The sequence below is a fragment of the Podarcis melisellensis genome (assembly GCF_964234715.1).
Source record: "Podarcis melisellensis genome assembly, chromosome: 13".
In the NCBI taxonomy this organism is placed as follows: Eukaryota; Metazoa; Chordata; class Lepidosauria; order Squamata; family Lacertidae; genus Podarcis; species Podarcis melisellensis.
Genome location: NC_138545.1, coordinates 39,519,459 through 39,534,185, shown reverse-complemented (window position 1 = coordinate 39,534,185; position 14,727 = coordinate 39,519,459). Strand labels below are relative to the sequence as shown.

Below are 14,727 nucleotides of genomic sequence, written 5' to 3'. Positions count from 1 at the left end.
ATTTATTGTATTTTATTGATACACAAGCTGGAAATAAGATGATAATTTGCTTGACAAAAATTTATTAATGATGTAAATGGGAGCGGGAGGCGTGAGGAAGTTCAAAGAAGACATGAAACTTTGTTAAAACAAACAATACTGTTTATTATTAATGTACTTTTTTTTCTGTCTTTAAAAACCCTAATAAATATTTAAAAAAAAAAAATGTCCCAGGATGAATGCCCAATAAACAGGTAGAGAAGAGCCCTTGAACGGATACAGGCTGAGAGTCAGAGAGCTTAGTCGGAGCTCTGGAAGATACTGAGGGCGTCTGCTGGCGTGTTAAGCTGTGAGTCTCCACCTATGCTCAGCCTATATATTTCCAAATAAACACAAATGTTGCAAATCACCAATAAGTCATTCAAAGTGTTAAGTTGTGGGTAGACATAGCAGACGACACAGCGATTTCTCCAAAACAGCTCTTTATTTGTAAGCTGGAACAGAACTGAACAGCAAACAGCTCAGCCGGCCTGCTTTTATAAGCCAGTGTTTCCAAACCTTGGGTCTCCACCTATTTCTGGACTCCAACTCCCATCATCCCTAGCTAGCAAGATCAGTGGTCAGGGGTGATGGGAATTGTAGTCCAAAAACAGTTGAAGACCCAAGGTTGGGAAACACTGTTATAAGCAACCGGCTGTCAACATTGTAGCAACAACAACCCAGGGTTTCCCACCTAAAGTAACTGACGTGGACCTGAGTGAAAACTATATACACAATACTCCTGGTGGCCAGGGTGAGAACTTCAATACATAACACAAAGGAAACCAATTGAGGTAGGCATAGCACCCCTGCATGCTGAAGTTTTGATCGTGATCAGTGCCCTCCCCTGCACTGATGTCAATTCAAGCACACATTTCATGTCATATGTAGCTTGGCCCTTATCCAGATGATTAAAGGTAAAGGTAAAGGGACCCCTGACCATTAGGTCCAGTCGTGACCGACTCTGGGGTTGCGGCGCTCATCTCGCTTTACTGGCCGAGGGAGCCAACGTACATCTTCCGGGTCATGTGGCCAGCATGACTAAGCCACTTCTGGAGAACCAGAGCAGCGCACGGAAACGCCATTCACCTTCCCGCCGGAGCGGTACCTATTTATCCACTTGCACTTTGACGTGCTTTCAAACTGCTAGGTTGGCAGGAGCTGGGACCAAGCAACGGGAGCTCACCCCGTCACGGGGATTCGAACTGCCGACCTTCTGATCGGCAAGTCCTAGGCACTGTGGTTTAACCCACAGCGCCACCCACGTCCCTATCCAGATGATTAATCAAGCCCTAATAGGAAACCTCTGGTAGCTACCACAGCCGGGGGGGGGGGACGGACCCAAATGTTTAGAGATAAAGCGATCCATCTTAATGGATTGCTTTATCTCCAATGTAATATAGCCATATTAATGGTCCATATTTACCACCAGGATTAATCTGGGTGTATATTTTTGGTCTGGTTTTAAGAACTAGGTGTTTAGGTAACATATAGGGTTTATTATTACTATGATTGTGGCACCTAAATTATGATCAGTTGGGGTGTTGTTTTATTCTCGCGCCCCTTATCAAATATTTTGCTTCTGAACGTTTTGTGATGGTGACCAGAGGTGCCATCTTGAATAAAATATTGTGGGGACCAGGTAAGCCCCGCCTTGCACAATCAATCACATGACGTAGTGCACACAAACCATTTGAATGGAAATGCCCATCAACGTTATGGGGGCCTGGCCAGTGTGGTGTAGTGGTTAAGAGCGGTAGTCTCTAATCTGGGGAACCGGGTTCGCGTCTCCGCTCCTCCACATGCAGCTGCTGGGTGACCTTGGGCCAGTCACACTTCTCTGAAGTCTCTCAGCCCCACTCACCTCACAGAGTGTTTGTTGTGGGAGAGGAAGGGAAAGGAGATTGTTAGCCACTTAGAGACTCCTTAAGGGGAGTGAAAGGCGGGATATCAAATCCAAACTCTTCTACTTCTTCTTCTGGCCCCCTCAAATATAGCTCCTATGATGGTGACCTGTGTAATAGTCAAAACAATTGTTACAAATAGCCCTTGATAGACCTCTCCTGGGTTAATCTTTCTAATCCTTTTCTAGCATTTATTTAAAAACACCACCACATCTTATATTAGTCAATTCCATATATTAATTGTGTGCTGTGTGAATAACCTAATATCTTTCTCCAGGTATTTCCCTGCCCCCCTCTCTGAGCTTCTCAGTGGCTTCCAGCTGGCCACAGTTTAAAAGAGAATGTTGGACCAGGATTTGGCAAGATTTGGCAATGCAAAACTTTTCTCTCTCTCTCCAAGTTAAGGCTGCAGTCTTAAAAACACTTACTAGGGATTACGCTTCATTGGATGCAGCAGGACTTATTTCTGAGTAGGAATGCTGGATAATTCTATGTGTTGCATAAATTGCACTAACTATGTAACTTATGTAAGTGACGTAATATTGCCACAGCAGAGACAAATAACGTAGTTTTGGGTGGAAGATGAACTGCAGTGGAAGGGAAATGGGGCTGCATGCAATGAATGCACGGCAGAATGGCAAACGATCCCTACTTCTGAGTAAACATGCCTAGGCTTGTGCTGCAAAGCTGTAACCATGGAGGTTAGAAATTGTTATGTACAGTACTGAGTTGAATAGGATCCAAAATGCAGCAGTCTGATTGGTCCTCGAACAATAGGATCCAAAACGCAGCAGTCTGATTGGTCCTCGAACAATGCAGCAGTATGATTGGTCTACAGGAGCCACCCAATCCAGCTCCAGATGGAAGTGAATCCACAACCTGATTGGCCTACAGGAGAATTCCGGAATTAGCCAATCACGTGCAGCCCATTGTGTAAATAATGTATATAAAGCAGATGCTTTGGGGGGACTTCGATTCCTCCTCACCACTATGAGCTGAATAAAGAGCATGAAATCCACTCATGACTCTATTTCAGAAATATACGGTAGCTTACTGATGCCAGCTCCTTGAGCTTCTGTTAAAGGTTTTAAAGGAGCAGGTGCTGGTTGGAAAAATTGGCAAACCTACGTAAGGTGATGTGTTTTTGTAATACTTAAACTGAGAATTGAATAATGTGGAATAAAAGCATGTGGTATTGGGTGGTGGCCTACTAAGTTTTACAGAGTAGAGCCATTAAAATTAATGAGAGTGACTAAGTTAGGTTCATTAATTTCACCAGGTCTGCTCTGAGCAAAACTCAGTTGAATACCACCCACTGTGTGTTTCCCGTTAGTTGAAGTGGTTTTCTGACACATCCATGCTTCTGTCCCCATGTTCCTATCATTCCCAACCTCACCTTTTCCTTTAATAAGCAGCATTGCAGTTCAGGTTGTGTTCGTTTGCATAGCTGATGTAATGAGAGCAAGCAGGCTTGGGTCAATGAAAGGAGGAGTGAGGAAACTCCTCTTCTTTTGCCAAATGACGCCTCCCCAATCCTCCTCCTCCAGAGTTTTGCAATCCTCCTCTGACCCGCTTTTGGAAGGACACCAGGATTGGGCCATACGCGCTTTTAGCATCTGCACACCCTTCAAGATCTTGCCCAAAGAGTGAGCAATCATTTACACACAGTCCAGTCAACATCAGGCCACTACTTGAGATTTTAACTTCAGAGCAGTTTTGTCATGCTGACACCTTCTGACTGTTACACACCCTTTCCTCAGGCTTAGAGCAAATTCAGTCTCCCCAACTCCTCCTCTCCTGACTTATTTCTCTTTTGCAACCTTTCTCTTGCTTAAGATAGCCGGATCCAAGTTTAAGAAATAAGAGGCAGGCGAGTGTGTAGCTAACCAGATACTGGTGCTAAGCCAAAGCTGTGTGTGTGTTTAGGTTGATGTTTTGTCCTTCTGTCCCTTGAAGTAAGCTCCCATCTTTTCTGGCTGTGGTTTTTTTTTATTATTATTTGCACCCCTTTGCAAAAGGGTTGGGTATCTCCAGTGCTTTTTTTTCCCTTAAAAAAATGTTTAAGGGGTACTCTCATTTTCCTACTCATATTGAAATACTGCCCTTCAATGAGGCCAAACTTAGTTTCACAAAATGTTTAGGGATATGCGTACCCCTGCGTCTCCCCAGAGAAAAAGCACCGGGTATCTCAAAGGGAATGTGCCCTTGTTATGAACGCAATTGGACCATTATCCCTTCCCTTCAATGCAGTTGCTCATAATGGTAGGATTAGTGAGGGCGAAATTAATGCACTGCTTTAGGTTCATGCACAATCTCCCTGTTTGGATACACATCCCTATCTGTATCATCGTTTATTTACTTATTTATTATTAAAAACATGTCCATACTGCTTCCCCCATCAAGTCTCAGGGCAGCATGCAGCAATATTAAGATATACAGTGGTACCTCTGGTTAAGAACTTAATTCGTTCTTAACCTGAAACTGTTCTTAACCTAAGGTACCACTTTAGCTAATGGGGCTTCGCACTGCCACCGCACCGCCGCTACACGATTTCTGTTCTTATCCTGAAGCAAAGTTTTTAACCCAAGGTACTATTTCCGGGTTAGCGGAGTCTGTAACCTGAAGCGTCTGTAACTCGAGGTACCACTGTATTTTCTTCTCCTTCTCCTTCTTCTGTGATCACTCGTAGCCGAGTAAGATTGCCTTCCATGAATATATGGTCTTAACAGTGTGTCCGTAGGTGACTGTGGAGGCCAGTTCTGGCTCCGCTCATCTTTCCACAGTGGGAGACATAGGTTTCCTGGCGGGAGTTGATCACGGTGAGGATTTGCGAAACTTGCCTTCCTCTTCGGCTGTTACAGGAAGAGAATGCAACTGAAGAACTAGGACAGAGTAAAACAAAATCTAATGTACTGAGATCAAGCACCAGCAAAGGCCTGGGAGCTCAAAGGTGTTTTTAAGAGACACCTGGATGTCATTACTGTGGATGCTTGCCTAAGCTCAGAGGCAACAAGTCATGCGTTATGTACCACTAGAGCTAAATCAAGACAAAGCCTAATTATGCTGCACTGATGGGTAATAAAACTGCTAGTGCAACACCACAAGTCAGGGCATATTGGCTGGGTTGCCTTGGCAATGGGGACACACTCTCCTCTCCAGAACACAGGCAGAGTGAGCATAATATGAGGGCTTTGCTTGCCCTCAGTCACATAGCCAAATCTTATTAGCTATTTGTGGAGATACTCTGGGATACCTAATTGACTAGAATCGCATGGTGAAGGCCTTTCAAGTTAAAAAAATACACAGAGAAGATGGTAAGGTAGCAGCAGACCAGCAGTTCAATTGCAACAGAAAGGTGTCTGAAATCTATCGAGACGATTGGGCATCAATACAGTGGTACCTCAGGTTAAGTACTTAATTCGTTCCGGAGGTCCGTTCTTAACCTGAAACTGTTCTTAACCTGAAGTACTACTTTAGCTAATGGGGCCTCCTGCTGCCACTGTGCCGGTGGAGCACAATTTCTGTTCTCATCCTGAAGCAAAGTTCTTAACCCGAGGTAGTATTTATGGGTTAGCGGAGTCTGTAACCTGAAGCGTATGTAACCTGAAGCGTATGTAACCCGAGGTACCACTGTACTGGCCAGTTCATTTACACGAATTAACATCATGGAGATTTCCCTACAAAACTGAACCAAAATGTGTAGGGTTGATTTGTGGTTAGTAGTGAATGAAAGGCATTCTGCACAATGTGTACAAAATGGGAATCATATATTATTCCAGGACTGGAGATATACTACTACTGCACTGGCAAAACAGCTGCCATATCTAATGTGTGCTCAGGCCAGGGGGAAATACAGAACTGGAAAACACAAAAACAGCTTCAAAAGCAAATGTTCACCCAGTGCTTTTCAAGCTGCACTGGCTCCCGGTGGAGTACAGGGTCAGATTTAAGGTGCTGCTTTTGACCTTTAAAGCCCTTCATGGCCTAGGACCCTCGTACCTACGGGACCGCCTCTCCTGGTATGCCCCACGGAGAGCCTCAAGGTCCATAAATAACAACACCCTAGTGGTCCCAGGCCCTAAGGAAGTTAGATTGGCTTCAACCAGAGCCAGGGCCTTTTCAACTCTGGCTCCGGCCTGGTGGAACGCTCTGCCTCATGAGACCAGGGCCCTGCAGGATCTGATTTCTTTCCGCAGGGCCTGTAAGACAGAGTTGTTCCGCCTGGCCTTTGGCTTGGAGCCAATTTGATTCCCTCCCCCCCCTCTCCCCCCTTTCTTTTCCTTCTCCTCCTGCGATGAGGCTACATTTTAATATTTTAATGTTCCATTATTTTAATGTTGTATTTTATTTTTGTTTTTAAGTTGTAATCATTCATCTTGTTTTTATTATTGCTTGTAAGCCGCTCTGAGCCCGGCCTTGGCTGGGGAGGGCGGGGTATAAATAAAAAATTATTATTATTATTATTATTATTATTATTATTATTATTATTATTATTAAATAACACACACACACATTAGCATCTTTGGAAACATGTCACAGCACACCAGCCAGGGATCTCACTGCCCCCATGCGCCATGCAGGAATAGAGGGAGCCCATCTGGTCAAGCCAGTACTCACATTGCCACACACCCTAATATGCAAGAAATATAGACAACTAGCCACAGGCTGTTAAAGCAACAACGGTCAGGAAATTGCTGGTTTGAACCACACCCAAGGGTAAAAAGGTTACCCTCCCCCCAAAAAATACTATACAAGGAAGCCATAAAAATCAGGTAGCAGCAGCAGTAGCAGCAGCAAGGAACACTGTTTGTTCTCAGGGTGTTGCTGGATCAAATCCGTACAGAAGGATTCCTTCCAATTTCCTTGTAGGCACCACTTATTGAAAAAATGGGGTGGCTAATGCACACAAACAAATGCACACATGCTCCCAGGGGCAAGGGAATGGGAGGGAAGCCAGAGGGAGAGAAGTTTCCTGTGTTTTTTAAATATATTGTATCTTTGTGAACCACTTAGAAACAATTGTAGTTCAGCGGTATATGAATTGTTTAAATAAATAAAAGTCAATACCCTTAAACGGCTCAGGACCACAATCCCTCATGGATTGCTGCCAGTGGCATAGCGTGGGTTGTCAGCACCCGGGGCAAGTAATTTGCGTCCCCTAACCCATGGATTTGCGCCCCCTAACCCTAACCCCAGATGTTGCGGCCGGTGCGGCCAGCCCCCCCCTGCACCCCCCACGCTACGCCACTGATTGCTGCTTTCCATATGAACCTACCCGGACTCTGAGATCATCTTCTGAGGCCCTCCTTTGTGTGCCTCCTCACTGAGAGGTCCAGAAGGTGGCAACACAAGAACGGGGCCTTCTCTGCAGTGGCTCCCCATCTGTGGAATGCTCTCTCCAGGGAAGTTTGCCTGACGCCTTCATTATACACCTTTGGGCGCCAGGCAAAAATCTTCCTTTTTAACCAGGCCTTTGGTTTACCTGATCCGACATCCCATGCCCTTTTAAAATGCAGCTCTTTTTTGGGGGGGGGGGTGTTATTGGGTTATTGTTATTATTTTGATTTTATATATTGTGATCTTTTCTGTGAACTGCCCTGATACCTTCGGGTATAAGGCGGTATATAAATTCAATCAATCAATCAATCAATCAATTGGTCTCAAATAAAGTTGTGCCAGTGATAGTGTCAGGGCTCTGAATTGAAGGGATACAGGATACGGCACATGTGTGATCTTCCCCAGTGCAGTTCATGCCCTGCCAGTGACTCTGCACCTTTTAACCTGTTTCACCAGCATGCATATCTTGAGTTGTTCTGCCAGCACCTCTGCCTGGGCAGTGGCGTATCTGACATTCTGGTTTGGTGCACTGGGGCTTCCACTGAATCAGTGGTGCTCATAGCCTCCAAAATTTGTTCTAGATACCTGTTTTCTAAGGGCTCGTTCACACTTCCACTTGCCTGCTCCTTAAACCCCCTCTTTAGTGTTCAGCTGGAAATCCAGATTGCCAATTGTTCCGATTGAGCACTAAAGAGTGGCTTTTCCCAAGGGAGAGCAGCTGGATGAAAGGCAGTGTGGAGGAGTCTTAAATTGGAAGTTTGGGCTGAGATTAATAAAGTTTTCACCAAGGAACAGGTGGGTGTTAGGCCTGGGCATCTTACAGTCAATAACTGTGTGGTTGCCCAATACACTTTGCTGCCTGAGGCGAAAGGACAAGATGGCACCTCCTCTACTGATGGTGGGCCAGAATTTCCGCTGCACCTGAGAGCTGCCTCACTCTGCCTAATGGTGGGGCTGGCCCTGTGTCCGCCGTCTGATGAATAAAATACATAGATAAAACAAATATATGAATAATAACCAGAAATTGTATGTTGCACAATTGCAGCCTAAATTATAAACCGATAAGGGGAAATGTTCTCAGAAGCACTGGGAGTTGCCACGTGTCCCAAGGAACTCTAGCTTCTGCATGAGCCTATAGTGACCCATTTTATAAACATAATTATACATTTGAATCATAAAATTGCAGAGCAGCACCAGATGTAGGGTGGTGTGGGTGGTTCCCTGCACAGGGCACCGAGCTAAGGGGGTACAAAATAACAATAATAATTAAAAAACCTGTATTTATAGGGGTAAATATATAAGTAAAATAATAATAATGATAATAATAATTTTAAAACCTATATTTATATGGATAAATATACAAGTAAACATAGGGGAAAACTGTACCAAAAGGAATTGTTGTGAAAATAAGAAATATCTGGGGGAGAGGGCTGCCAAATTTTGTCCTTGCTTAGGGTGCCCTATTACCAAGTCCACCCCTGTTGCAGAGTTGGAAGGTACCCCAAGGGTCATCTAGTCAAACCCCCAATATTCAGTTTCCACTTTTTTAAAAGAATGATAATTTCACTTTAACAAAAAATTAAAAATAACCCACATGGGCGTAACCTCAGGGGAGGCAGGAGGGCAGGCTGCCCCCCTCCAAATCAAATAAATAAATAAAAAAAAATACTTAAATAAAAGTAGAAATTGTGGAAAGATTTTGACAGATTTTTCTGAGCGCTTGGGGTCAAAAGGCAGTAATTCAGAACTGTTCTTGAGACATTTCATTCCAAATCTGCTCGACAGACCTGGATGGAGGATGTTGACAGGTGTCTTGCTCCCACAACATAAATCCTGCCTACGCCCATGGCAACCCATTTACATTATTTTAAATAAAATCGAAATGTGGTTGCTTAGCCTCCCTTCAAGTGTCCCTATTTTCCAGGGACATCCCTGATTTAGAGAAGGCGGTTTCTGATTTGATCCTGGAATGTCCCACTTTTCCTTAGGACGTCGCTATTTTTCATTGGAGAAATTTTGGAGGGTTATGGAGTTATACGAGGCGTCTGAAGGCAATCCTGTGTAAGGAAGGTTTTTTTAAAAAAATGTTTCATGTTTTATTATGTTTTTATATATGTTGGAAGCTGCCCAGAGCGGCTGGAGCAACTCAGTAAAATGTGTGGGGTATAAATAGTAAAATTATCATTCTGGAATGGGAAGTCCCTATTTTCAGCGGAGAAATGTTGGAGGGTATGAAACACCCGTCTTGTTAAGTTACAGTAAGGAAAGTGGGAGCTGGCAGATAGGGAAAACTACAGCTCCCAGAAGCCTTTGCAACTCCTCCTCCCCAAGAATCCCCGTCCGCCAAGCATCCCGTGTTCAGCTCGCGGGCGGTGAGCCAATGGGCGAAGTCAGGCACCGCTCAGGCAAGCAGCACGTGGGGGCCATGCTGCCCAATGGCAGGGCCGGGAGTGCATCTAGCCATATGAGAAGAGGCAGAGAAGGAGGAGTGAGCCAAAAAGAGGGGAAGGCGACGGGAAGCGAGGGGAGAGAGAAAGACTCCGACAAGAAAGCAGCAGCGGGGAGCAGCAGCTTCCGAAGTTGGGAAAGGCCCGGGGGAGGGAAGAAGGACAAGGCACTTTGCAGCAAAGGTAAGGGGAGGGAGACATTGATATTATTATTATTATTATTATTATTATTATTATTATTAATGCAAACTCAAATGAATAAATGCATCTGTTTATTTCCATCGCCTCGTTCTCCGCATGGATGCAATGGGGGTAAATATATATCTATATCATTGCATCTCCTGGGCTGTCAAAGGGAGCGGGGAAGAAATGATTTTAGAGGAGCATTGTTCGAGAACGACCAGGGACCCATCACTTTCTCCCCACCCCAGCATCCCTGCAAGAGGTCCTAGAGAAAAGCAGGGCCCCTTCACCCCAGTGAGTTTACCTATTGCTAGTTTTAGATTGTAAAGTCATCGGGGCGAATGCCTGCTTGGTTTTCTCATTGCAATTGAGTAAAGTGTAATTCTTGGTTGTTAAACTTTTTTTCTCTTTTAAACACAATGCACTTGGCACAATTTTAATAACTAGTCTTCCATTCCGTGTGCATAGCACCAGAAGTGCATCACTGTTTTTATTTTCCGAGAATACATCTATGCACCAGGATAGAAGTGAATTGTCTGCTCCCCCTGCCTCCCCCCCCCCACACCCAGAGGGGTTGCAGCCAAATTATTTGGGCGAAATATTGTCAAGAACATTGGAGGTCTCGATTGTTCCATCAGCCTTTGATAGCATTAAGATGACAAAGGGGTAAGACTTGGGTGGAGAAAGGAAGGTCTGAAGTTTTGAACTTCAGAGACCTTCAGAGGGAGAAAGGGATACCTGCTTAGGTGTGCTTTGGGAGAATGGAAAGTTGAATCAAGAGAGAGACTTTCCTCCTTTTCATAAGTGCTAGCATGTAGGCATGACCTAGTGAAACTGACTGCCACAGGTTCAGGTCAGAGACAAGGAAGTACTTGCACATCACATAATGAAATTACGGAATGCTTGGTCACAACATGTGGTCATGGTTGATAACTTTAGATGGCTTTTAAAAGGTTTAACAAATCTTGTGGAAGTTGGACCTAGCACTGGATATCAGTCTTAAGAGCCAAAATAGAGTCCATATTCTCAGGCAGTGTTGCATCAGAGATGTTTGGGAGCAGAACAAAGGAGGGCTTAATGTGGCCTTGTTGTGGGCTTCCAAAAAGCTACCAATGTAGGAAATAAGATGCTCAACTACACAGATCTTATACCTTGATATAGAATGCCATTCTTGCTAAATTTTACCTTACCATCCTAAATGTAACCGGGAAATCAGTATGGTGTGATCAAATCAATCATCTGCCAAAGCTTCCTATCGTTCTTACTGAGTTTTTTTTGTTTTGTTAATTCTTTTAAAGAAAGGTGTTGTAAGTCCTTTGGCTCATCAGGTAACAAGAGATTAGCAAGTTTAAGAAATCATCATTACCATCTCCTCCCCTGGCCTTGCCACACTTTTGTCAAGTCTTTTGCCTCAGCTGTTGACTTCATTTTGTCTCTGGGCAGATCATGTTCTCTCTTGATAGTTTTCTGTAGGTCCTACAGTGTTATGTTGGCATGAGCTAAATGCTAAAGAAATAATAAGACAGCAACGTGATAGAGTGCATAGGACACAGGAACCTTTAACTCAAACAAACTACCCACTGAGAATGCCCATGTTATTTTTGCTGTTAAGGATATATGGAGCTGCCTCATGGTGACTCAAAACAATGGCTTAGTATTGTCTCCTCTGGCTGGTAGCTGGTCCACCAGTGTTTTGGGCCAAGATACCTTTTACAGCTCTGTGATGGCAGATCATTTTTAATTGGAGACATTGGGAATTAAACCTGGAATCTTCCACATGTGGTCTTTTCCCCTTAGTTGTGACCTCCATCTCAGAGGACCCGAGAGACTGTTTTCTTTTTACTGGAAGAGTTTATGTGTAGTAAAAAGGCAAGAACATTGGTCAGTGATCCAGTCTGAGAAAGTTGGAAGGCTTACGGTATTTAAAGGGCAGGTTATTGGTAACAAAATATTCCAGAGCCCCTATGATGAATAGCTTGCCTCCATCGAAGCAATGCCACTCTCTGCTGTTGGAGTTCACGTGGGCTAAACAAGCAGGTACCAAACGGAGAATTCAGGGTGAGGGGGTAAATATTATTGAGATTTTACTTAGTTGACCTCTGGTATATCATGTCGGAGACATCAAAGTTATATTGACATGTAAACCTGGGAAATCAAGAAAAACAGCTGAAAATTCTGCTGGCCAAAACATTATTCTATAGAAGTCTGGGTGCTCTTTTGGTATATATCAGTATGTCACATCTCTAAGTCGAACAGTGAATTGTTTTCTTTTACTGTAGAAAGAGGACTGGAGTGTATAATTAATGATATTGGGAGTTCTTTGAAGGATGTTCTGGACTAAAGTGTGTGGGTAGGTTTTGTAGTTGTAGATCAGAGGGGCATCAGGATTATTGCTAAGTGCTTAAGCCCAGGCTGCTGACACACATTTGCAAGTGCTAATTTATTTGTTCAGGAGCCTCTGGACAAGTTAAGTTGGTAGCGGGGTGGGGTGGGGGAGTCTTACCAACATGCTGCTTTGGAGGATGCCCAACTGCCTAATAAGCAAGATTAAAATATTTTTAAAATGGGGGGGGGGGGAGTAGGTCAGGAGACATGTAAAAACCGCAGGGTTTGGGCCCCCTGAGACCCACCGCTTTTGTCTGATCTTCCCATATGCCAAAGCAACCCAATAATGGGGGCGGAGGGAACCATGAGGTTATGAAGTCCAACACTGCAACCCAGGCTTTCTTGTAAGTGTGCCGTTTTGACCTTCTTTTAAGCAGCAAATTGGGAGCTTTCAGAGATGCTCTGTTTCACTCAAATCAGAGGCTGGGAACCTGGTTCCCTCATGTTGTTGGACTACAACTCCCATCATCCATGACCATTGGCCATGTTAGCTGGGGCTGATGGAAGTTGGGAACCCAGCAATATCTGGAGAACTGCAGGTTCCCAGCCTCTGGTTTAAATGCTCTAGTTTTCAGACCATAGAGATGTTTGGAGGGACTATTCCAGTGTTAAAAGCTTGAGACTTTATATAAACGATTCCTTCCCACCACCATTTTTAAAAAGCACAAAATGTGTTCTGAGACATTCTGCCTGATATTGGTTCCAGCCAGAGCCCACAAACCCAAAGTGCTGCTTAGTTTTCTTAGCTTTTTGTAAGCAAGATGAAAGATGCACTTTTAACGCACAGGTTCGTGGTATCTGTGCAGATATGAGGGATTTTAACTGTGCAACTGAGCAGCTCTTTACACATGTGTGTTATTTAAAAATGGAAAAAATAATAATGTAGGCAGGATCCATTGAAATCCATGGTTTGTTGGTTTCCCTCTCCCTCGCCTCATGTCATCTTTCACTGACTCCAATCAAAGACGGATTGCAGCCATAGATTTCAGGTATGACCTGTGTTACGAAAGCACAAAAATGACAGACTCAGCCTGCTTGAAGCCATGCGTTGGCTTCTTTAATAAATCAGAGTGAATAATGGGGAAAGCTGATCTTGATCGCTGTTTTTGTGCCTTGGCTGGCACCTTCCCACCCACTATCCTCCGCTAATCCAGAACGAGACCTGTCTGTTAAGTACCCATTGAACTTTATTTACAAAGCAAAGAGGGCAGATTACTGGGGTTGGCTGGACTGCGTAGTCTGGACTGCAGTTTGCTTGCCTTCTGAAGGTGGCACACGCTTGTAGAAATTAGTTTTTATAAACCTGAATACTTCTGCAGTCCGATGGCGTAACATTTGGTGTAACAGTTGTGTTCTGTTGTGCTTCTTAAGCAGCTTGGTCAGTGCCATTTCAGTGCTTTCCCCCCCAATTGTTCAAAGGGAGAATTAAGGTCAAGGGATTAGGTGGTAGAGAAGAGGAAGAACTTTGACGTTTCTTTTCCTGCGAGTTCTGTTAGGAACCAGTGTGGATAGCTAATCAGTGCTAGGGCATTGAGCCCTGTGCATCGGTCCATATCTGATCCCTTGCAATGGCTGTGGACAGTCTCGTCTGAAGACCCGTTGCTGGGGAAAGTGCTTTAGTCCTCATGCCCTCATTGCGGGCTTTCCATAGGCCGTGAGAACAGGATCGTAGAACCATAGAGTCCAACCCCCTGCAATGCAGGAATTATACAGCTGTCTCTTATGGAGATTGAACCTGCAACCTTGATATTATCAGCCTCATGCTCTGAGCTTTTGGTCTGATGCAACAGGGCCCTTCTTATGGGTGCAGTGCTCTTACATTACAGACACAAAGTCTTCCTGAATACCAAGTCTGATGCTTTCTTTGTCTTGGGCAACAATGGACACTTAATCTCCTGCTTTGCTCTCCTTATCTGTATACAGGAGACAGTGGATAGGAATTGAGGTTAGCTGTGTTGTCCTTCTTCTTAAGTGTTGGCTGAACTGTCACTGCAGACTCAAGCTGGCTGAATACAACTGGTTAGTTTCTTATGGGGTGTTTCCGTTTTCGTCGGCTGGGTGGTGGTCATTATGGTCTAGATGTTGGGGGAACTGTGAGTGAAGGCAGTAGAGGATGGAGCCATTCTTAACATTTGCATTATTTTCTGTGCTTTAACTAGAATTCTTAAGACACGCCTTCTTTTTGTGTGTTAAATTTACTGTTACCTGTCCAGGACTTTGGGATGAAGCAGGTGCCCACCTGCCTTTTATTATCAGTCCTCCTCACTACAAGATGCTTCAGTAAGTCTAGAAACAACGTAGTATTTGTCATGATTTTTATTATTTATTAGTCCAAACAATAATTTTAAAGACCTTGCAAGATTTTTAGTGTGATGGAACTCTTACATCAATCAGGTGGAACAGGCACTGATCTAGAATAGCGGTTTTCAAGCTATATTCCCGGGTGCTTAGTG

General features: G+C 44.1%; 1 protein-coding gene and 1 long non-coding RNA gene across 3 annotated transcripts in view; one reads left to right on the top strand and one right to left on the bottom strand.

The window, feature by feature from the left end:
* LOC309354443 overlaps positions 1 to 14,727 on the bottom strand; it is a 609,149-nt gene that overhangs the window by 558,701 nt on the left and 35,721 nt on the right. The window lies entirely within an intron of this gene.
* The window catches only part of ACLY (ATP citrate lyase), a 60,492-nt gene continuing 55,490 nt past the window's right edge, over positions 9,726 to 14,727 (top strand). For both annotated transcript variants that reach the window (XM_081883858.1, XM_081883857.1), the window contains exon 1: positions 9,726 to 9,889. The gene's annotated coding sequence lies outside the window, so the exon portion shown is untranslated. The remainder of the gene's footprint in view (positions 9,890 to 14,727) is intronic.